At 36.5% G+C, this 26,442-nt stretch overlaps 1 pseudogene; it reads left to right on the forward strand.

The window, feature by feature from the left end:
- The first annotated feature begins 12,900 nt into the window (after positions 1–12,900).
- Positions 12,901–26,092, forward strand: LOC137718840 (profilin-like; annotated as a pseudogene).
- The last annotated feature ends 350 nt before the right edge of the window (positions 26,093–26,442 follow it).

Consider the following 26,442-nt stretch of genomic DNA (forward strand, 5'->3'; position numbering starts at 1 on the left):
TTAGGTGAGCATCACAACCTAGATCACCTTCTCTCTCTCTCTCCCTCTCTCTCTCTCTTTCTCTCCTCTGCAAATTAAATTGAACCACTGTCGGTGCCATGTTTTCCGACGAGTTTCTTAAGTTTGAGAGTAAGGTAAGCCTGAGGACTTTCTTAAACACTCCATTCTCATTGTCCTGAGTCCATCTCTGAAGCTACATGCATGTTTTAGTGACGTTTTAGGTGCAAAGAAACACCCTTGAAAATTAACCTAGTTTTTTAACGAAGGATCCAGTGACTTTCGGGCCATTTTTCAGGCCAATGCCGATCACGACTCGGCCTCAACCTAGTATGGTTTTGTTCCTCTCGTACTAAGCATCATTTCTATATAAATAATATTGACTTTTGTTAAGAGTTGAGCTCAAAATGAGCTCTAGAAATTGGGCCAAAAACTTGCAAAACTAGGGCCTTCATGAAGATGGCGAGTACACTTGCACTCGTAGCATGTGAGGCGTGTAGGTAGCCAATGTCTCTAGCGTATCAACGGCATGTGGAGGAACCTGAGGTCTCTCCTTAGGTTTCTTGATGTCCCGAACCCAAATCCAAATCCGTCCTCTATTTTTTGAAATTCGGCCATTTTAACTAGTTCCTTTATCAACCGTACTTTGTACGAAAACGCGTATTTATGTTAGTATGTTATATATTTATGTAAATAGTTTCGTTTTTAGGTGAAATGCAATGCAATGATCTTTGATGCATGCGTCGACCTGACAACATGATTTATGAGTAGGTCTTTACTTTTAATTAGAATATATTTATTTAGTTTTCATATATATTTAATAAAAATTTCTACATAATGCCATAATTAAATTAATGTTTATAAGAAATGTCGTAATGATAGAAACTATGAAATCATCATACATCCTACAGGATGCACAAGTTTGTGTACTATTATAGGATGCTTTAATTATATTTATGGCCATGAATAGGTTTTTTTTATTTAATTTTTTAATTTTGTAATTTTTTATTTATATATATTAAACAAACGATATTATGATAAGGGGAAGGGGTGGGCTTAGCCTCACATCGCACTGATACGCTCACTTTGGATCCATTGTAGGTGTTAGTCCTATCCTAGATTGCTAGAAGCAATTAAGACTCGTATATGACACGCATAGTGCTAGTCTTCACGTGATTGTAGTACTAGTGCATAAATCATTATTACACCAATCATGTTCATGTCAGAATATCTTTGCATGAGCTTATGTGTCAGCATATGTTGATGAGCACTTGATATTATATGTCCGTTTATGTGAAATATTGTGATTTACTGCATTTTTGAAATATTGTTGTTTACAGTAGTCGTTCTCATACTATATGTAGTGTGTGTGTGTGTGTGTGTGTGTGTTTAGAAACTATACTTGTTTTACGGCGAGGGGTTATACGATTTCAAAAAGGTTTTACAAAGCTTTATTTTCAAGTCCAATTAACCTTGTTTTTCGCCCTTCTAGGAATTAGTTAGGGGTGGAAAAAATTCCCAAAAATCCCGAACCGAACCGAAAAAATCCCAATCCCAAACCAAAAATTTCCCAAACCGAAATTCCCGAAATTTTCGGGATGCTATCCCGAACCGATCCCAAAATTTCGGTATGGGATTCGGGATTGGCTTCTCAATATTTCGGGAATCCCATACCTAACCGAAAATATATAATGTTAATTATTATATATATTTATACATATATATATATATATTATTCTTTTATAATTGATGCTAGTAGTTTCTAATTCATGCTCTGCAACTTGGAATGCCCTACACCTTGCATATTTTTCATGTTCTGTTTGATATTCATGTGGATTTTATTATTGCTACTGCCATGGCTGATGATTTCAGAAGACTTGATTCTTTTGTCTCTCAACATATTGCAAAAAGGGTTTAATTAATTTGAATTTTGACTATGATAAAAATAGTCAGACATGCCAGTGTTCAATTAAATGGTAGTGTGAATGAAATGAAATTCCTAGTTCATGAATGTGTTCTTGAATTATATATTTGAAGAACAATTCATAATTTCATATTTCAATTTGGGATTCCCGATTTGTCCCAAAATCCCGAAAATATTTCGGGATTCCCGAAATTTGGGATTTCCGAAAATTTGGTTTGGGATTGGTCTTCAAATTCCCTTCCCAAAAAATTTTGGTTTGGGATTCGGGATACTAGTTTCGGTATGGTATCCCATACCGAACCACCCCTAGAATTAGTGGTAGAGCTCGTGTATTGACAAGGATTTCTGGCAAAAAGTGATATAGGAGATTACTTTCAATGGTATAATTTTTATTCTACTTTTACCATACTGTACTTTACTAAGTTTAAATTTCAATGAAAAGCGATGATATCACGTGTGAAATGGGTTCAAGCCTGCTCAGATGCGTACTCTTACATTTAGTCACTTTTAGGTTTAAATTCAGGGAACTGTTATTAGCACTCCAAAAATCTCAATTTGCACTCCTCATAAGTGTTATTTTCTTTCTAAATATAGAAAGTTTGGAGTGCCAAATGAGAATTTTGGAGTGCTAATAACAATTCCCTAAATTTATCCACATTTTCCACATCACCACATATTAAGGCTTTGTCACTTTCCTAGTGTTGACCAGCATAGCTTGATTCGAAGTACAAGTGGACATCCCAGGTCAGGGTGTGCCATCGTTTTAATCAGGAAATCTCTTTTCTTATTTTTTTTTCTTATTTATTAATCTTTACTCCTCAAACCTAAGAAGAATGCAAAACTAAGTAAAATAGAACTGAACTCAGTTAAAACAATCACAATAATCCAAATAAAAAGGGTATAAAATGTACAGAATAATTGTTCTATCAACATATCACTCAATTCATAAGATTCACTTCCTTAGAAGGGGAAGAATATGGCATAAATGAATACATACTTGATCGCTATCTCAACCATTTCCATCTTATGAGATTAATCTAGATTATCCTGGGACTTAAAGTTCTTGGTCTAGTATACTAGTTTGTGTAAGTTAAGGAAGATGATATTTGACTTATATGGCACTTACCGACATAAATGAAAAGCGATGATATTAAACCACATTTCGTTGATTAGTGACATGTAGAACTAATTCGTTAACTGGAAATAAACAATCCAGGTCAAATTAGATTCCTTACTAAAGAGTGTTTGGACTTATTGTTCTTACATTGACCAAGGTAATTGTTGGAACCAAAATCACCCGCATCCGCGGACAAAGGCAATATCCAATCAGAATTGCCTATGATTTTGGGTGAAAGGAGAATGAGGTTGATTGAGGTTATGGTTGAATCCGAACTGGACTGCCTACATATCTCCATGACAGAATCAAACCCCTAGTGTATTTCTAAGAAAGAATGGTATAAAGGTTGCAATACATCATGAACCATCGTTGACGAGTAGCCCATGATTGGACATTAACGAGACGAGTTCTCCATGGACGTGCTTACGGATAGAGGGCAATGTATATGCAAAATGAGCCTATGTTAGGTGTAGGGAGAGTGTGTGATAGATGTATCTTCAGTTGTGGTAGATAAGAGAAATCTAAGAACCTTATTCGTTCCTTCATTGATTCATTATAGAGCCCTTGTAGGGATTTGTACTCGTAGAGATAATATGTGTGTTGTAGAGGGTATCAGATTACTGAGATAAATACTCAGGCTAGAGTACTTACAGAGATCTTAAGAGTCCTTGTATAGAAATAATCCCAATTAAATCGAGAGACTATCTATTAGGGAATCTAGGATAAGATATCCCATCCTCCTACTATTACGTTGCTTAATCCCTAAGATGTCCTAATTTAATTTGAATTGTGTTTTCTTACTTGGGAAACAAGTAATATCTTCAATGGGTTTAAGCTTTGTTTGTCTGACTAAAGTTGTCGGACTACACTTCATGGGCTATGGACATTCTGGTCCTTCTTGCCACCCAAGATATCACATGTCATAATCACAGAACATCATGGTCATAGAAAATCATAGTCCCACAATTGCCACTAACTATGATTCACTGAATGCGCTCCACTTCAAAGATGGATAGTTACCAATGGACCATTAGCAAATCTCCCTATAATAACTTATCTAGAATGCGTAGTAAAATGACCTTTGAATTGTTTGTTTGATTTGGAGTTAGCCAATTCTAGCTAGTCCTGCTTGCTTGTTTATCAAAGATTTGATCTTTTGAAGTTCGAACCATGTTGTAAATCCTTAGTTGGAGTTTCTAATGCATAGTTGAAAAGTTGGATGCGAGGTGGAATGCACCTATATATTCCTAGAAGGACTTGATGCGAGGTGGAATGCGCCTATATATTCCTAGAAGGACTTAGGTACTTTAGAAAAGTTTTTGCTACATGTATTTTACTTAACTCATCAAGCCTGTTAGAGTAAAACACTTGCAAATTTTAATCCTTTGTTTCCTTATCGCAGACTATAGTTTAACCTGACAATCTTTCCAAAGTAAACCAACTTTGGAGAAATGAGTAACAAAGCGAAAAACGAATAAGCTTGTAGACTTGGGACAAAGCTGATGTGATATATAATAGCACACAAATTAAACCCTCTTGTTGACAATTGTAGTATGAATAAGTAGGGATCGTTCTAGGCCAGGGATTAGGAGGGATTGCTAATCTACTCAAATTAGACTCAATTACACTAAACTAGACTAAAAAATAGACAACTAGATTCTAATAACTCAAAACAAACTAAAGTGAGTCAAAACAGGACAAAACTAGCAAATTGACTCAAAACAAAAACTAAGGGTGATTTTGGACGAATTCTAACTTAACTTTAACTCAAAACACTAAAAGAAACAAATTTAAACAGGTTCTAACTAAATAAACACAAAATATTTAAAGGGGGATTTGTTTTGATGAATTTAAACTTAACAAGCAAACTTCCAGAAACTAAGTAAATTGATATGAATTTAGGTGAATGGATGGTTGATAGGCTAGCTAGAGGGTTCTTCTCCACACATGACACATATGCATACAAATCGATTTCCAATTATTATTCCGATAAACCATGAATGACAATGCCCCAAGTTAATCGTGAACTGCACAAATTAACCATCAGATTTCCCTAATCTTATTGAATTGGACTCAGCGACGCAATCAAATTATTCTTATCAAGTTCCCTATATGAACATCATGATAGAGATACATATCAAAGATCATTAAGTTCTATGGAAATCATAAGCATTGACATGACATTTGTAACTATAAAAAGCATGATACTCTTGCCAGGAATTTACTTAAAACAATCCTGACTAGCAACCTTCACTACTTGCAAATATAAGTTCATAACGATTATGTGAAAATCCCTTATATTTTAGCATCAAATTCATGAATGCAAACTAAGTATGCATCCTTAATCAACATACAAGAATAAGTTATCAATCAAGCAGTTAAGCAAATTGCATTCACGATTTATGAAACAATAATTGGATGAAATCAATTCATATCACATATATGTTCATGGCTTTGAATTCTCCTCTAGCCAAAACGAAATTAGTTCCCCATGTTCACACTTAAACAAAGATAACTTAAATTAAACATTGAAAACAAAAGATAGAATACACCTAAGAACGTTCCAACAATCCAAAACTTGAATGGCAGGCATGGCTCCAAGGGTATCCTCTCATTTTTCCTTGCAAAGCTGCGTCACAAGGGGTTTTTCTCTGAAATTGGGTTATTGTGTGTTGTGGATGGGGTGGTGCAAAATTGTGGTCAGGAATAGGGATGAGTGGTTGGTGCGGAATTGTGTGATGGATGGCTGAATGAATGAATGGTTGTATGGTTCTCTCCCTTATGTGCCGCAGAAAACTAAAAATAAGAAAAGAAGGCACGACATTAATTAAATAATATTAGGAAAGATTTGCTCCCCAAATCCTCAAGGAAAAAGGGTAATTAAATGTCAAAATCCAAGAGGGAAAGGGAAGGAAATATATGGCAGGACCTAGAGAGAAAGGGAAAGTGATTTGCGGCAAGGTGATAGGAGCATATTTAGGCGACTTACTTAGCTTGTTTTCGTGCATTTATATTGTTAATTCATAGTTGTTTTTGGTGTTTAAGCCATTTTCGTGTGTTTTTAGGTTCATGTGGCTAAGAAAGGAAAAAGATGCATTTTGGAGCATTTTGGAGCAAAATTGGACTTGGAAGGGATAACTTATACTTGGAGCAAAAGGAATGGACGAAATTGAAGAGTTGATGTCACAAGGATTCCTACTTGAAGTAGCCACACACCTTCCACATTTCAGCCACATGCACTTGTTCCTCCATCATTGCACCAACAACAACATTGCACATGCACTCCCTTTAATTAATTAACCCACATGCACCCTTTATTCTTTCATCATTCCAGCCACTCCACATCCCTCACCAAGAAATCATTCAACACATGCATCCATAATCATTTCTCCACACCAAAACCGTGCACATGCATTCCCCTTGTGCAATTCCATCATTCCACACCTCCATGGCAGCCACCAACCAACCTAGCTGTCATGTTTCCCCTTTAATCATTCAAACATTCACCCACATGCATTTCTAACCCACATGCACCCTAGATTCTAATCAGCCATTCACATTTAATCATTCATTCCCATCAGATTTCTAGCATATTCACATGCATTCCATCCTTTAAAACATTGCACATGCACTCCACATGCATTCATCCTAGCTGTCATGTTTCCCCTTTCATCATTCCCTCACATTCTTTAAATCAGCCAACACATGCATCCACCTTTCTCCCATCAGATTTCCAACATTGCACATGCATTCCCCTTACAATTTCAGCCATCCTAGCTGTTTTGCACATGCATTCACTTAACCTAGCTGTCATGTTCCCTCACCCATCCATTCATCTCCCTATAAAAACCATACACACTTCACACAACATTCATTCACACTCATTCACACCTCAATTCATCCCACATTCCCATATTCAGAAATACTCATTCATACACTCTTCCATATTCCAGAAATTCGTCAAAACCTCTCCACACCCTTGCAGCAGCCACCAAAACACTTTACTCGTCCATATTCAGAAAACCTTCCATTTCCACCACTCCCCAAACCATTCACACCACCAAAACTCACCTTAGACCTTGTGATACAACAACGAGGAAGAGAAGAGTGCCTAAAAGTTCATACAATTCAAGTTTGAGTTGTTGGAATGTTTAGGTGTTTCTTTGATTTCAAAGTTTAAATTCAATTCTCTTTGTTTTGTACGTATGAGGAATGGAAGAGAAGAGTGCCTAAACGTTCATACAATTCAAGTTTGAGTTGTTGGAATGTTTAGGTGTTTCTTTGATTTCAAAGTTATGAGGAACTAAACCCCCTTTGGCTAGGGGGGGATTCGAAATATATGTTTATGCTTGCATTTTGATTTGATTACTTCTAATTGCGTTTCATAAGTTGTGGATTCAATTCGTTTAACTGTTTGATTGATAACTTATTTATGTATGTTTATTGAGAGTGCACACTTAATTTTCATGCATGAATATGACGCTAGAATATAAGTGAGTTTCACCTAATAGTTACGAACTTATATTCACAAGTAGTGGAGATTGCTTATAAACAATCGCGTTAAACGAATTCTTGGCACAAGTTTCATGCGTATTCCATAGTAACGAATGCCTCGTCAACACTTATAATTTTCATAGAGCGTAATGATTCTTGCTTGTATCTCTATTATGCAATCATGTAGGGGACTTGTGGGGAATGTTTTGGGTTGTCGTATGCAATCATCCAATTCAATAACGTTAGGAAGATTTGAAAGTTAATTTAAGAGGACCTAATTAACTTGGAGCGTTGAGAATTCATGGTTTATTGAAATGCAATTGGAAATCATTTTATTATGCAAGTGTAACATGTGTGGAGATGAACCCCTTAGCTATTCTATCATCCATTCCTTCCATTTCATCAATTTCGTTTTTACAATCTGTTTTGATTTACAATCTGTGCATTTAGTTTAATTTTGTCCAAAACCTCAATCCCCCTTTACTTTATTGTCCAAATTAGTTAGAAAGTGTCTTAGTTTGTGTTTCTAAGTGTTTTGAATCAATTTATTTCCAAAATTCGTCCAAAGTACTCAAAGTGCTCAAAACTGCCCAGAAAGTGTTTTTTAGGCAGTTTTGAGTGTTTTGGGTGTTGTTTGAGTCTTTCGGTTTGTTTTAGTGTTTTAAAGTTTAGTTTTGCATTCTTTGAGTCTAGTATAGTGTTTTATATTGTGTTTTTACGTTTTTGAGTCAATTCCAAGTGATTAACAATCCCTCCTAATCCCCGGTCCAGAACGATCCCTACTTACATACTTACTACAATTGATAAAAAGAGGGTTTAATTTGTGCGCGTATAAATCCCGCATCACAAGGGAAAAGGTGTTCTAGAAGGGAAAAGGAGCGGCTCCCTTTAGGAATGGGATTAGGACTTCTAGAAACATATATTTAGGTGTCCTAAATTAATTAGGGACCCCCCTAACAGTTGGAACTTAGGTAGAGAAGGATTAGGATTGACTAGGACAAAATAAGGTAGTTTGGCTCTTATTTCCTTCTTTCTTGCTGGGCTCCATATCTTCTTTGTCTTGAATTAATTCTTCCATCTCTTTAGCATATTCTTAGCCTTTATTTCAAATTCGTCCATCCACCTTACTCCATGCATGTGCTATCCATTCCAAGCCCAAAATTGCTCTAAAATGCTCCAAATTGCCTTTTCTTGCCACTTTAGCTAATTGGACCTACAAACACACGAAAATAGCTTAAATCACTATAATAAATTGAAACTAAGTAAGTAAATGCAAGGAAATAAGCTAACAAAGTCTCATAAATATGCTCCTATCAAAAACTCAAAGCACCCTTTGGTAACATTGATTCGGAAAAATGTTACCTCCTAAACTTAGTGTTTGTAAAGATTTGTACTGCGATAGTCGGAATACTACCCTACTCCAATACCAAGTTTAAGACCCATGAAAAACTATTTGCTCCTAACTTCCTAGAATTGATGGGATTAAGGATGAGAAATGGACAAGTATCTGGAATGTTCTCCAGATTTTTGTTTCAGTTTAATCTTTTTTCATCAAGCATGACTTTGATTTTGTTTGTTCTTTCACCTTGCCCCATTCTGGTTATGAGAATTTGTCGCAACGTGTCACCAATAAAAATGTTTCCTTCTCAGTTTAAATTGCGTGTCCATCGCTCGTGAATCTTAAACGAAAGTTATTTAGGACTTGGTCGCTTGCATATGGGTCAGAAACACCTTTAAAATTCTTTTGTCACTTTATGCGTTGAACCTGAGCATTTCTAATCAGTTTACACTTAGCTAACTAGGCTAAGGCACTTCCAAGTCTACAAACTCTGTTAGAATAAAATTCTTCTTAAGGATTTCCTAGCCTGGATGCCTTTTTAGACTTGATTAGACACATGGTGCCACAAAACATACTTGACTTAGTACGTTAGTCTGGCATAGAAGTAATTATATTAAGGGTTGGAGTTCAAAGCCACCAATCGACTGATTTTCATATCGCCCTTTCAATCATTCCATCTTATGACGTAAACCCTGTTTTGAATGTTATGACCCACAACTCTTAGATTGTTTAATCTTTCCAGAGGCTGGATGATGCGCTGGACTTCCAGATTAGGGGCCCATTTCCCTGTATCTGTAACCTTTCTATCATAACAGCGCTTAATAAAACTCAAGCCTCCTAAACTGCTATCAAACACAACGGAATGGGCTATAAGAGACTACTTTAACACTAACATTTTGAGTAAGTTAGACTATGGCGATGTTTGCATAGTTACAAAGGTTGTGCAGTATTTGGGAATTTAAGGCATTCCCTGTACCGCAGTGAATGGTGTAAGAAGAACAAACAAAGGCGTGTGAAGATCTGAAAAGATTAGTCCCAGTTTTGGGTTTTTTTTGTCCAGTCACATTTAATCAAGTATATAATTAAATAATCAAAAGTATCTATCTCTTGGAATGCTACCATGGTTTGGAATAAGGTTGTTCACTCATCGGATGGGCTTTCGAGTTGTTTTATTCATTCATATTTTATGAAGCATTTGTGAATTGTTGGATTGACTAGAATTGCGCACATCCACGGATGAGGGCAACATCCAGTCGAAATTGCCCAAGATCTTAGTGAGGCGAGAATGACGTTGATTGGGGGTGCTTGAATCCAAATTAAACTGCCTACATATCTTTGGAAAGGAGAATCAAACCATTGATGTAGTTCTAACGAAGAATGGTGTGATGTGTGCAATACATTTTGAACCATCCTTGAAAAATAGACTATAGTAGTTGTTAAGGAGATGTGTTTTCCATGATTGTGTATATGTGTAGACGATCACGTATATGCAAGATGAGTCTGTGTTAGGCGTAGGGAAAGTATAAGGGAGATATATCTTCAGTTGTGGTAGATTAGAGAGATCTAAGAGCCTCATTTGTTCCTTCATTGATTCATTGCAAAGCCCTCATAGGGCATTGTACTCACAGAGATAATATATGTGTTGTAGAGAATATCAGATTATTGAGATAAATAATAACCATATCGTGTTACAAGTGAGAAAGGAAGCGTAATGAGACTAAAGAAATAGTGCGATGGATTGCACGCCTTATGGCACAAGTTTTCTCTCAAACGCCATGTGATTGATTGTAGCGGTCAAAGCATTTCTTCATAGGGATATAATATGGAAATTTATGTGTAAATTTCCAAAGAATACACTTTCTCAATTCAAATAAGGTGTTCACTTTACGGATTGAAGCAATCCAGGCGGGTGTGCTATACAGGTCTAAGTGATTATTTGATCAATTAGGGATATGAAATTACATTAAGCATTTGCGTGTTAACTATGAAGTATTCCAAATTGCTAGAGTCGTAGTTTTTGTCGATAACATAAATCTTACTAAAACTTTAGAAGAGCTTGAGAAAATTGCCTCGCATATGAAGACGGATTTTGAGATGAATGATCTTAGGAAAATATATTTATGCCTTGACCTGAAGTTTGAGCATTGCTTTGACAATATTCTAGTCCATAAGTCGAGCCACACCCTTAAGGTGTTACATTTTAAGTATGCCCTTGATCATCCATACACTAGATGTAAATGAGACCCTTGAAGAGGTTGTGGAACCCGAAGTTCCATATCTAAGTTCCACGTTGTACTTTGTTGTAGTTTGCTCATTACATTAGGCAGCACATCTTTTTCATGTTGAGTTGATCTATTGACAATATACAACATTGTGCCTACATACAACGAATTGCATTAAAGACGTTTTCTACTAGCATAAAGTTACTACGAATTTAGGCTTATCCCTACGCATCCCGAGCAGATCCAACCTCTTGATCCTTAGAATAATGCTTGCCTTATTTATTATGTTGACGCATGTTACTTATCAAACCCATACAAGGCACGTTTGCAAATGGTTATGTTTTTATTGTTAGGGACACAATAATATCTTAAAAGTCCATGAAATAGACCTTAGTTGCAACATCTTTGAATCGTTCCAAGCTTATTGCACCTTATTACATCACACTTGAGAGATATGTTTGAGAGCTTACGTTGAGCATATTCGAAGTACCTGTGGTTTTCATCCATCCCTAAGTTTTAATGACGATCTATGAAGAGAATGTCGCATGTATCAACTAGACTAAGGCATGATATATCAACAAAGTCAACACCAAGAATATTGTGCCTTCATCACATCAACAAAGCCTTTGGAGATTGAAGTCAAACAAACCTGATCCCAAGACAACCTTGCCAATCTCTTCATGAAGTCATTGCTGAAGCCAAACATGAGAAATTATCTCATTTGCAATGTTTGTAGTTCTCAATTGAAAGTTTTGTCAAATAGATGAAGAATTACTAGAAGTATAGTCACTTGACCTTAATGTACTCTTTTTCAAAAATTTCTCCTATCTAATCAGATTTTGACGAGGCATCTGTTAAGGGCTGGTCATACGCTTGTGTGCATTTTACTTGCGTTGTGAAGACGTCTAGTTTTGACTTAATGCAATTTGTCACTTTTCTTCTTAGACTATGAGTTTTATCCTACCTTGAGCTTTAACATTACCAGGTTTTCGGAGTTTAACTACTTATGTATTCTTTTATTTATTTTTTAGACTCGCATTGGCTCATTGTGTTGACTAGAAGAGGCGACTTCATCAAGTATTTATATACCATCACATGAAGACCTGATGTGCAACTTATTTGAGTATTTACACACTTAAGGGGAAGTGTTGCAGTCATAACTCCATTAGAAGTGTGACTGCGTAAATTCTAGTAGATTAAGTATATGAATCTTATGAGATGTAGACTTTCCTTGTGCAACTTGTGTTACTTAGAAAGAGTTTCTCTCTCCATTTTTAGTACAAATAAAAGCACAAATTCCTCAAACTCTTCTCTCTCTTTCTTCTTTCTAGCCGATCTCCCTCTTTCTTCCCTCACTAAATTCATAATACAACAAGCGAACCAATTTATCATATGAATCGGTTAGATTTTGGACCATTAGACTTTCCTTGAAAAATAATAATAAACGGGCCATTCTTATTCTGATCGGCCGGTTTGGTCCATACCAAATTGATGTACCGCCCAACTATATGCAGTAGCAGGACTTTTAAGGCACCCAATCAATTTCGTTCAACGAAAAAAGCACTCAATCAATCACGTTCTTATCCAACGGCTGAGAAGAGCACCTTCCCAACACCAACGTGCATATGTTTACACCGAGATGCAGTAGGGCCCACCAAATTCCTCTTCTTTTTCTCTTTCAAGTTTCAGGTTGACTCCGCGTGTGCATGCATACCTCCTTCCTACGAACCAGGAGTAGGAGAAAATTTGCAAAAAATTTATCAAATTTTATAAGATATAAATTCGACGATCACGATTGAATCAGAAAATGTTGTGGCAGGCGTATGTCTACGATCACTTGATGTGCGACATTAACGGCCACCACCTGACCGTCGCGGCCATCCTCGGTCACCACTGTAGTGTGTGGGCCTAGAGCTCCACCTTTCCTAAGGTTCTCCCTCCTTCTTTTCTTTCCTCTCTCCGATTACTTTTCGTTTTCGTTTCTTCATTTGATCTGTGCACATAGCTCGGTTTGGTTCCTCAGAAAATTTTCAATTTTCACGGAAAAGTGAAGTAATTGGATTGCAGATGTGAGGACTTGTAAAACTAATGGATACTAATTTTGACATTTCAATTGAGATTCTGATAAGAATCAATTTTTGTTTTTGTTTTTTCAGTGATTGATCGATATAGTTTGTGAATTATGATTCATACTTTCTGTTTGGTTGCTGAGAAAAAGTTCTCTGCTATTGTAGGTAGTGAGTGATGGAGACAGATTGGTTTGCTTGTTTCATTATTTATGTGCAGTTTAAGCCAGAAGAAATTACGGCAATAATGAAAGATTTCGACGAGCCCGGGTCTCTTGCTCTAACCCAATTGCACCTTGGTGGAACAACGAACGTGGTTATTAAGGGCGAGAACGGAGCTGTTATTCGTGGCAAGGTTTGTTTATGTTGCTCCTTTCCTTCATCATATACTAATAGGTCATTGATAACATTGTTTGAATTCATTTTGGAGTAATTCAAGTTAGGTATATTTGTTTTAGATGAAAATGATCATTTCGAGAAAATTCCCCTTCGAAAGTGTTTTACTTGATTAGGATTTCAGTCCATGACTAACACAATGTCTGCAAAAGGTTTCAGGTCTCAATTTCGTAATAATAATAATAATAATAATAATAATAATAATAATAATAATAATAATAATAATAAGAAGAAGAAGAAGAAGAAGAAGAAGAAGAAGAAGAAGAAGAAGAAACAAGTAAATAGTAATTTTTTAACGAATAAAGAAATGACTAAGACAATGCATTATCTAATGTAACCTCTAAGAACCCTACATGTTCATGAAATCACGTCTAAGATTATGATTGCTTTCTCAAATGACAAGTGAACATGAAATGTGGACAATTTATGTTCAAGTGATGGATCTTGTTGTGAAGCATAAATAAATTAATTCACATATGAACTACTTAATCTTCACCATGTGTGCTTTTAGGCAGAATGAAAGCTTGTAGAAATGATCCTAAGTTCGAGCTTAATGTAACAGATACTATCTAATTACATATCAAAATCATGCAATAGATTCTAAAACTGTTCACCATCTATTGTTTTAGCTTTTTGACTTATAAAATTGTTCACCATCGATTCCATCTGTTGAAGTTTCTTCATGTTGTAGTCAACATTTTGCCTTCTCATCTGCTCCTAATTAAAGGACTTTAGATAATAGTATGTCCTTAAAAGAATAGTAATAGATCGTCAAGAGTTATACCGGTGAATCGCCTTAAATTTCCTCTTTTGTGTATTCAAATTTCCTTTTGGGTTCCTTGTTCTATAATAGAGCTTGAGCTTCAAGAGTCCCACAGTCGTCGTTGACAATAGTCTCACATAGCTAAAGTACAAAAACACATGGTTGCCTAATTGCATATGATTTGTCTCATGTGCTAGTTTAGTAACAAACTATTCCCAACAACAGAATGCCCCTTGATAGGAGCATATTTATGCGACATAGTTAGCTTGTTTCTTGGCATTTATGTAGTTAGTTTCTAGTTATTATAGTAATTTAAGCTATTTTTGTGTGTTTGTAGGTTCAATTGACTAAAGTGGCAAGAAAAGGCAATTTGGAGCAGTTTTGGACTTGGAATAGATAGCTCATGCATGGAGCAAGGTGGATGGATGAAATTGAAGTTCAAGAAGGCTAGGAATATGCTAAAGAGTTGAAGAAATTAATTCAAGACTTGGAAGATAAGGAATTAGCAAGAAAGAAGGAAACATGAGTCAAACTTCCTTATTTTGACTAAGTTAATCCTAATCCTTCACTACCTAGAGTTCCAGCAGCAAGGAGGATCCCTAATTATTTTAGGACACTTAAATAATGATTCTAGAAGACCTAGTCCTATTTCCCATTCCTTGCCACACCAATTTTCCCTTTCCCTTTCCCTTGCCGTGCAAGGCACCACCTTTCCCCTTGTCTTTTCCTTGCCACACCCTTGTTACCCTTTTCTCTCTTGGATTCTGATTTAATTAGCCTTTTTCCTTGAGGATTTGGAGTCCAAATCTTTCCCAAAACATTTAATTAATGCCTTGTCTTTATATATATGTTCTTGCCGCAAATCCCTAACCATTCATTCATTCAGCCAGTCATCCTTCAACACAATTCCGCACCACCCATCCCTAATACACAATAACCCAATTTCAGCCACAACCACCCTTGTGCCACAATTTTGCAAGGAAGGAGAGGATAGCTTAGAGTCGTACCTACCATTCAAGATTTATTGCATTGTTGGAGCATTTCTAGGTGTATTCAATCTTTTGTTTTCAATGTTTAATTAAAGTTTTCTTTGTTTAATTGCAGAGGTGCTAAACTCGTTTTAGCTAGAGGAGAATTCAAAGCCATGAACATATTTGCAATATGAATTGATTACTTCCAGTTGTGATTTCATAAATCGTGAATGCAATTCACTTAACTGTTTGATTGATAACTTATCTTGTATGTTGATTAAGAGGGCCCGCTTAGTTTGCATGCATGAATTTGATGCTAGAATATAAGGAAGTTTCACTTAATCATTATGAACTTATATTTGCAAGTAGTGGAGGTTGCTAGTCACAATCGTGTTAAGTAAATTCTTGGTAGGAGTATCATGCTGTTCATAGTTACAAATGCCTTGTTAATGCTTATGATTTTCACAAAGCTTAATGATCTTTGATTGTATCTCTATTATGCTGTTCATGTAGGGAACTATTGAAGAATAATTTGGTTGCCGATGTGTTGTCCATCCAATTCAATGACTTAAGGAAAATCTGAGGGTTAATTAGTGTTGTTCACGGTTAATCTGGAGCGTTGAGGTTCATGGTTTATGGGAAAAGCAACTGGAAATCGATTTGTATGCAAGTGTGTTGATAGGAGCATATTTATGCGACTTAAATGGCTTGTTCTCGTACATTTACGTTATGTTTCTTTAGTTATTTTAGTTCTTTATGCTTCTTTTGTGTGTTTTCAGGTTCTAAGGGCAAAGTATGCAAAAGGATGCCTTTTGGAGCCTTTTGGAGCAAATTAGAGATTGGAATGGATATCATATGCTTGGAGCCAAAAGGATGGACGAAATTGAAGACTTGAAGTAGGAAAGTTAAATCCTAAAAAGACCTCATGTTTGAGCATCATTGAAAACTCCTACGCATTTTAGAACACAAAAACAACATTCCTAGCAACCTTAGGACATTGTCGTGTGTTTCCTTGTGTCTCCCTTCCTTGCCATGCAAGGAAGGGCTTTGTTCCCTATTTTAAATACTTAAACACTACCACTTATCATTCACCACATATCATTCACCACTTATCATATCATACATTCATTTACCACTTATCATAATCATTCACTTATCACTTAACATATCATACACTTATCACTTATCACTCATAATCATCTACACATTTCAACCATTTAAACACATGTACTTCACCTACAACATCCACCTACTTCACCTTCACCTACAACATCCACCTACTTCACCTACAACATCCACCTACTTCACCTACAAATGACATAGCCATATGTTCCCTCCACTACTCCTATAAATACCCTTGCATTCATTCATTCAAAAACATCTCATTTCAAACACAACACCCCTCAAACACTTCCATTATTCCCTAGCCGTGAGCTTCCCATCTTCCCCTTATAATCCAAAAACCATTTCTCCATTCCCCTTCCACTTCTCCACCACTCCTTTTCCATTCCACACTTCCATCCCCCAAACCAATTATCCCTAGACCTTATGCTTCAATAAAGAGGAAGAGAAGAGGGCCTAAACGTTCATACAATTCAAGTTTGAGTTGTTGGAATGTTCAGGTGTTTCTTTGATTTCAATGTTTAAATTCAATTCTCTTTGTTTGTACGTATGAGGAATGGAAGAGAAGAGTGCCTAAACGTTCATACAATTCAAGTTTGAGTTGTTGGAATGTTTAGGTGTTTCTTTGATTTCAAAGTTATAATAAACTAAACCCCCCCTTGGCTAGGGGGGGATTCGAAATATATGTTTATGCTTGCATTTTGATTTGATTACTTCTAATTGCGTTTCATAAGTTGTGGATTCAATTTGTTTAACCGTTTGATTGATAACTTATTTATGTATGTTTATTAAGAATGCGCGCTTAATTTTCATGCATGAATATGACGCTAGAATATAAGTGAGTTTCACCTAATAGTTACGAACTTATATTCACAAGTAGTGGAGGTTGCTTATAAACAATCGCGTTAAACGAATTCTTGGCATAAGTTTCATGCGTATTCCATAGTAACGAATGCCTCGTCAACACTTATAGTTTTCATGATGCTTAATGATCTTTGATTGTATCTTTATTGTGCTTTTCACGTAAAGGACTTTTGGAGAATGTTGTGAATTGCGTTGCGCTAACCCATCCAATTCATTAACTTAAGGAAAACTTGACGGTTAATTTAAGCGGACCTAATTGACCCGGGGCGTTGAGAATTAATGATTTATTGAAATGCAATTGGAAATCGTTTTATTATGCAAGTATAACATATGTGGAGATGAACCCCGTAGCTAACTTTCCATCCATTTGTTCTTTCTTTTCTTGTTTCTATTTTCATGTTTAATTTAACTTGTTATTCAATTATGTTAAACATGTGAAACTAATTTCTTTTTAGTTAGAGGCGAATTTGAAGCCATGGACATATGTTGGTTATGATTTGATTTACTCCAGTTATGAACTCATGAACTTTAGATGTGGGTTACTTTTCTGTTTTGATTAAGAACTTGTTTATGTATGTGGGTTGAGGGTCGACACTTAATTTGCATGTCTAAACTTGATGCTAGGATATAAGGGAATTTCACCTAATCGTTATGAACTTATATTCATGAGTAGTAAAGATCGCTAGTCACGATTGTGTTTAGTAAACCCTAGGCTGGATTAACATGCGTATTCCATAGTTATGAATGCCTAGTCGATGTTTATGATTTCCGTTGAACTTAATGATCTTTGTTGAATGTCTCTATCATGCGTATTCCATGGTTAGGGACTTTGATTAGGAATAATTTGGTTGTAATGCGTATCCCATTCAATCCAATGAATCTAGGGAAATCTGAAAGTTAGTTTAAGCGAACCTAATTAACTTGGAGCATTGTCATTCATCGTTTGTTGAAGTCATAACTGGGAGTCAATTTATATGCTTATGTTCATGTGTGGATAAGGAACCCTCTAACTAGTTGTTCATCATTCTAATTCATTAATTTCGTTTTTAGAATCTGTTTTAATTCCAAGTTTCTGTTTTAGTTTAAATTCATCCAAAACCAATCCCCCATTTATTTTAAAGTGTTAGATTAGTTAGAAATACATTCATATTGTTATTTTACGTTTTTGAGTCAAATCCAAGTGATTAACAATCCCTCCTAATTCCCGGTCCAGAACGATCCCTACTTATACATATACTACAATTTGACGAAAAGAGGGTTTAATTTGTGTGCGTATAAATCTCGCATCAAATTTTGGCGCCGTTGCCGGGGATTAGAAAATTTGCTAATCTCTTGGATTGTTTTATTTTTCGTTTGTTTTTATTTTATTCCAGATTCTTAATCTTGTTTTGTTTCTTGTTCTAGGTACTAGTTTATGGCTCGGAGTTCTCATCCGATTCGTGAACATATCCTGGAGTGATTGGGTTCTTCGTCCGGCTGCAAGACGTAAAAGAAAGCGCTTCTTGGGAGGCAACCCAATGCACTGAATAAAACAAAGCATGTTCATAAAAATAAAAAATAAAAATAAAAATAAAAATAATAATAAAAAAATAAAAAAATACTAAACATGGAGAAAGATGGAGCCTTCACAGAAGTTGTTTGCTTGAAGCCCCACTACTGGGCAAAACTCTAGAAGCGGGAGGCATAGAAGCGGGAGGCATCGGAGCAGAAGGCATCAGAGCGGAAGGCATCGGAGCAGAAGGCATCGGAGCAGGAGGCATCGGAGCTAGAGCATTCCAGGCCTCAATACTTGGCCAAACGCTGGACGAGCCAGGAAAAATGTGCCTCTGGAAGTAAGCCGCAAGCCTTTGACGGTCACTTTGACGGTCACTTTGCATCCGACCATTGGATTCTTGCAGCTCATCAAGCTTCATCTTCATACCCGTCGAATAGTTGTTGGCAAGCACGTGCAAACTTCTATTCTCGTGCTTAAGCAGTTTGATCTCCTGCTTGAGACTTTCCACCTCTGCCATCAATGATTCCACCTGACGGGAGCGGGCAAGCAGGCGTTGGCCCATGTTGGACACAGAACTCGCACACTGAACACTAAGTGCGAGGGACTCTTGAACGGCCAACTCATCGGACCGTCCTGACAGCAGCCTACTATCTTTTGGAGTGAGGAGGTTCCTAGCTACTATTGTAGCTGTTGTGGCGTCCTGCATCACAGAGTCTTCACCTGAAAGAGGACCGTTAGAAGATAAGAAAGAAGGGCGCCATACGTTACCTTGACGCGGCGCGCCCGTATCACTGCTAAGGCTCAATTCCAAGCTAAGGTTCGATGGGTTTGCCATTTTTCAAAAGTGTTCAAAGAGAAGGGGTGGATGGAGTTAAATTTCAAAGGGTCGGAGTCGATTTTCAAGAATGGGAATTCTTCAGAGTGTGTTTGTTGGCGATGATCGACACCTCTATAAGAAGCCAAGGCGACGCGTCCACCGATTCAAAACGCCGGAATTTCCGGCGGAAGTTCGACGGCACTTTATCTGCTTTTCAGAAAACGCGTTCAACTTTGTCAAAAGTTCACGTGGAGGTCATCATCGCAGCTACACTTTTGCCGACAAGCGTAAATTTCGGCGACGCTTTCTCTGCTTTTCAGAAAACGCATGCGACTTTGTCAAAAGAGCTCTGACAGAGCCGCATCCGCACTACCACGTGTCGTTCAGAAAGCGAAGGGGCGCCTGTACAGAAATCGAAGGGGCGTCCGTTCAGAAATCGAAGAGCCGTTTGCTCAGAAATTGAAGAGACGTTTGTCGACAAGGGTAAAAGAACAGTACCACCACTTGATATTATCTCTATATATGTCGACCTTCGTCTTTTAGGGCAAGACAAACCTGAAGAAAATGTCCAACTCTTCCGCACCTCTGAGGGCGCTCTCCCAGCAACGCTTTTTGAAATACTCAATTTTTTCTCCCCCAAAGAAGATACCAGAAACCTGGAGTACAAATAAGGCAGAAGGAAACGGTCGATCGAAGCATGTGGAGACAACCACAACAAATACATGTGCTGCTTCATTCGCCGTTTCTTCAAAAGCAAAGGTATCTCATATCATCAAAGTCTAAAGCAAAAGCATCTCATATCATGCTCTTTCCCTGTCCTTTCCTTTGTCCTTGTTATTACTCGCATGGCAAAGTAAAACGAAAGCAATCAGAGGCACTTGGAGTCAGTCTTCTGTTCTGGAACCGACTGCCTGGAATCCATTCCTGATTGCTTACCTAGCGTTGCTCTCGAGTAGTCATCTTCAACGGTTGACACACTTCCAGAGAAGGGACCACTTCTGCAATGGGGAGCAAGCAAGGCAAGGGAAAATGATACATTGAAGCATGTGGAGACAAACATAGGCTGAGTTATCCTCCAACCCTTTTCAATACGAATTGGAAAGATTGAACAAAGAAACAGACCAAAGGAGTAAGCTCAGACCTTCGGGGGAGACCAAAAGAATCCTGTTGCCCAGTTCAAGAGTAGCACAAAGGAAAATCAACGATGGGAGGAACCCCTGTGGAATCAACAACATCAAGCCTCAATGAAATCAACAAGGAGAAGATGGAATTTACATTCCACAACCAGATTTGCGTCTCTAAACTCTTCTCTTTGTTATTTACATTCTGCCATGTTTAGTATGATTAAGTGCTTTTTGTGTGTTTACTTTTGTTTTGTGTGAATCTATGCTTAAAACATTGAGGACAATGTTTGATTTAAGTGTGGGGGGGTAACTAATGTTGTTAATGCAAATTCGTGGGATTTTATCACCCATAACTTCAAATGTTGTTCCTTGCTGTTTTAAGGTGTTTTGAAGTTGTTTTAGAGTGTTTTAGTATGTTTTGTTTTATAACTCCGAAAATCACATAAAAATTTGAAAAACATGTTTTGAAAAGCCTAAAAAGAGTGTTTTGAGTCGTTTTTGTGTGTTTGTGTCTTAGGATACCTTCCAACACAATGATAAGGATTTGGTTTGTAATTGCATGACTGTTAAAAAGAGTTATGAACATAGAGAAAAGTTTGATTTACTCTTGGTATATGCTTGGTTATGGTTATAATGTATGACTTCACATGCAATCATAAAAGAAAAATTCATTTTTGTAACATGCTTGAAGGAAGGAACTCAAACAAACGCTACAACCCTGTGAGACTCGAGCCGTTACCTTATTTGGAGAGTTATAATCTGTGATTCTTTGTTTTCTAAAGTTGTTGCATGATCTCATTATTCCTTGCTTGGTTGATACTTAGAATGCAATTGTATCATGATAGAACTAAATGCTAGAACTTATATCCGTTTCATTCAAAGCATGACATTGAATTGCATAACATATATCAAGATGAAGTTGTGTAGTTGCCACCATAGCCAAATAGCCTTACTTCCCATATTTCGTATATATTAGTTTTAACCCTGTTGAGCCTCGTTTAGCCTATTTTCTTTGCTAACCACATCACCCCTTACCTAGCCTAGAGTAGGACTTTCCTATACCCTTGTTCTTGAAGTATAATGAGCATGACTTAAATGAATTCCTTTTGAGTTACATTATGCAAGAAAATGAGTGTGGGGGAGTAAAAGTTTGTTTTTTTAAGTTTATATGTATGTTTTGAAGAAAAAGAAGAAGAAAAGAAAGAAAAGGAGTGAAAATAAGTGAAAATGAACTCACGAGCGTTGATGGTTGAAGAAAGGGTCCAAAAAAGATGAATATGGCCCTAAGTTCTATGTAATTCCCCCTTGGGTGATCAAAGTTGACTTCTGCATTCTAAAGGAAATTCTAAGTGCCTAATTCAATACTTTGCTCACTATTGCTTGAAGAACGTTTGTTATCCTTACCTTTCATTTTTAGCCAATTACCCCAAGCCCCGTTACAACCCTTGACTTCTATATTGAGTGTTATGTATTTCAATTGTGGAGTTTGAACTTGGTATGGGCTTATGGTGTCATTGGTTCTCGCGTCTAAGTAGTAGCATTCCATTCATGAGATCATATCTAAACATGCTTATTAACTCCAGAAAATGCTTTCCTTATTATAACATATGTGAGTGTTCGTCTACATGTTTACATCAATCTTCTCACATATACCTAGTGTAGGGTGTGTAGTCAGAAAATCTGTGTGAAAAACGAGAGTACATCTAGTAAGAAATTGAGGGAATTCTCTAAGGCATGTTACTACATTCAAAACATGGTTTTAAATGCTTAATTGTGAACTAGTATGTGGTGACTATGAGTAAGAATGTACTTAAGTGTAAAGATGGCTCAAATCTGTGAGAATAATGATTTTTAATTTGTCATGTGCATTGGAAGTCCCTGATACGATTGTTGGAAGGTGTAGGTTGTGTTTTGTTCTTTTTGTTTTGTTTTTCTGTTTTGCTCGAGGACTAGCAAAAGCTAAGTGTGGGGGTATTTGATAGGAGCATATTTATGCGACTTAAATGGCTTGTTCTCGTACATTTACGTTATGTTTCTTTAGTTATTTTAGTTCTTTATGCTTCTTTTGTGTGTTTTCAGGTTCTAAGGGCAAAGTATGCAAAAGGATGCCTTTTGGAGCCTTTTGGAGCAAATTAGAGATTGGAATGGATATCATATGCTTGGAGCCAAAAGGATGGACGAAATTGAAGACTTGAAGTAGGAAAGTTAAATCCTAAAAAGACCTCATGTTTGAGCATCATTGAAAACTCCTACGCATTTTAGAACACAAAAACAACATTCCTAGCAACCTTAGGACATTGTCGTGTGTTTCCTTGTGTCTCCCTTCCTTGCCATGCAAGGAAGGGCTTTGTTCCCTATTTTAAATACTTAAACACTACCACTTATCATTCACCACATATCATTCACCACTTATCATATCATACATTCATTTACCACTTATCATAATCATTCACTTATCACTTAACATATCATACACTTATCACTTATCACTCATAATCATCTACACATTTCAACCATTTAAACACATGTACTTCACCTACAACATCCACCTACTTCACCTTCACCTACAACATCCACCTACTTCACCTACAACATCCACCTACTTCACCTACAAATGACATAGCCATATGTTCCCTCCACTACTCCTATAAATACCCTTGCATTCATTCATTCAAAAACATCTCATTTCAAACACAACACCCCTCAAACACTTCCATTATTCCCTAGCCGTGAGCTTCCCATCTTCCCCTTATAATCCAAAAACCATTTCTCCATTCCCCTTCCACTTCTCCACCACTCCTTTTCCATTCCACACTTCCATCCCCCAAACCAATTATCCCTAGACCTTATGCTTCAATAAAGAGGAAGAGAAGAGGGCCTAAACGTTCATACAATTCAAGTTTGAGTTGTTGGAATGTTCAGGTGTTTCTTTGATTTCAATGTTTAAATTCAATTCTCTTTGTTTGTACGTATGAGGAATGGAAGAGAAGAGTGCCTAAACGTTCATACAATTCAAGTTTGAGTTGTTGGAATGTTTAGGTGTTTCTTTGATTTCAAAGTTATAATAAACTAAACCCCCCCTTGGCTAGGGGGGGATTCGAAATATATGTTTATGCTTGCATTTTGATTTGATTACTTCTAATTGCGTTTCATAAGTTGTGGATTCAATTTGTTTAACCGTTTGATTGATAACTTATTTATGTATGTTTATTAAGAATGCGCGCTTAATTTTCATGCATGAATATGACGCTAGAATATAAGTGAGTTTCACCTAATAGTTACGAACTTATATTCACAAGTAGTGGAGGTTGCTTATAAACAATCGCGTTAAACGAATTCTTGGCATAAGTTTCATGCGTATTCCATAGTAACGAATGCCTCGTCAACACTTATAGTTTTCATGATGCTTAATGATCTTTGATTGTATCTTTATTGTGCTTTTCACGTAAAGGACTTTTGGAGAATGTTGTGAATTGCGTTGCGCTAACCCATCCAATTCATTAACTTAAGGAAAACTTGACGGTTAATTTAAGCGGACCTAATTGACCCGGGGCGTTGAGAATTAATGATTTATTGAAATGCAATTGGAAATCGTTTTATTATGCAAGTATAACATATGTGGAGATGAACCCCGTAGCTAACTTTCCATCCATTTGTTCTTTCTTTTCTTGTTTCTATTTTCATGTTTAATTTAACTTGTTATTCAATTATGTTAAACATGTGAAACTAATTTCTTTTTAGTTAGAGGCGAATTTGAAGCCATGGACATATGTTGGTTATGATTTGATTTACTCCAGTTATGAACTCATGAACTTTAGATGTGGGTTACTTTTCTGTTTTGATTAAGAACTTGTTTATGTATGTGGGTTGAGGGTCGACACTTAATTTGCATGTCTAAACTTGATGCTAGGATATAAGGGAATTTCACCTAATCGTTATGAACTTATATTCATGAGTAGTAAAGATCGCTAGTCACGATTGTGTTTAGTAAACCCTAGGCTGGATTAACATGCGTATTCCATAGTTATGAATGCCTAGTCGATGTTTATGATTTCCGTTGAACTTAATGATCTTTGTTGAATGTCTCTATCATGCGTATTCCATGGTTAGGGACTTTGATTAGGAATAATTTGGTTGTAATGCGTATCCCATTCAATCCAATGAATCTAGGGAAATCTGAAAGTTAGTTTAAGCGAACCTAATTAACTTGGAGCATTGTCATTCATCGTTTGTTGAAGTCATAACTGGGAGTCAATTTATATGCTTATGTTCATGTGTGGATAAGGAACCCTCTAACTAGTTGTTCATCATTCTAATTCATTAATTTCGTTTTTAGAATCTGTTTTAATTCCAAGTTTCTGTTTTAGTTTAAATTCATCCAAAACCAATCCCCCATTTATTTTAAAGTGTTAGATTAGTTAGAAATACATTCATATTGTTATTTTACGTTTTTGAGTCAAATCCAAGTGATTAACAATCCCTCCTAATCCCCGGTCCAGAACGATCCCTACTTATACATATACTACAATTTGACGAAAAGAGGGTTTAATTTGTGTGCGTATAAATCTCGCATCATGTGTTACGTGTGGAGAAGGACCCTTTAGCTAGCTAATCACCCATCAATTCACCCAAATTCGTATCCCTTTACTTAGTTTCTGCAATTTGTTTGTTTAAGTTTTAGATTCGTCAAAAACACAATCCCCTTTACTTTGTTGTGTCAAATTAGTTAGAATCTGTCAAAACTTGTGTTTTTAAGTGTTTTGAGTCAAGTTAAAATCAATTTTCATCCAAATCAACCTTTAGTGTCTAGTTTGAGTCTATTTGATTATTTTGTGTTGTTTTGAGTCTCTTTAGTTTGTTTTGAGTTCTTTGAGTCTAGTTAAGTGTTTTTAAGCCTAGTTTTGTGTTTTTGAGTCAGTTTTAAGTAGATTAGCAATCCCTCCTAATCCTCGGCCTAGAACAATCCCTACTTACATCTTTACTACAATTGTCAATAAGAGGGTTTAATTTGAGTGCTAGTTTATAATACATCACCCCTTATGAATTATGAGGTCCGTAACTTTGCAGATGCAGGTATATGCAGTTGCAACCACTGAAGCTAATTTCCACCGAATTGCCTTTTTCATATTCCTTTATGATGTATTGCTTGTTGTCTGGTCTATGTGTTATCGACATGATGGATCTTTTAAATGGACTGAGTCATTCAGAATATAGTAAAGTTCAATCTGATTCGATTTCCTTTGCAGGGCTCTGGTGGTGTTACAGTGAAGAAAACCGGCCAAGCTCTTGTTTTTGGTATATATGAGGAGCCCTTGACTCCAGGACAATGTAATATGATTGTGGAAAGGTTGGGAGGCTACTTGATTGATCAGGGCCTATAACTCATATCACCATCATGATTTTCATATCCTTAAGTTCTCTTTTTTGGCTTGCATATACTTGTTGGTAGTGTTATTGAAAATAACCGTGACGGAAGGATTGTCTTTTCGTGTTCTAGGATTTGTTCATCTGTTCGATTTTTCTGTTTTCTTTAAGTTCTGAGTATCCTTTTGGAATTTTCACCTTACGACAGTGTGGTAAAAATTATTTTTTCTATGCAAAAGAAGAAATGTTCTTGTATTATATATGCGGTGGCAAAAAATGTTAGTGTCTTTGAACCACATTATTGTTAACTTATTGTGAGGTTTAGCACACTCTCTCACTCCCTTAATATAGTAATATCGTTTGTTTA

The sequence above is a fragment of the Pyrus communis genome, chromosome 15, assembly GCF_963583255.1.
Source record: "Pyrus communis chromosome 15, drPyrComm1.1, whole genome shotgun sequence".
In the NCBI taxonomy this organism is placed as follows: Eukaryota; Viridiplantae; Streptophyta; class Magnoliopsida; order Rosales; family Rosaceae; genus Pyrus; species Pyrus communis.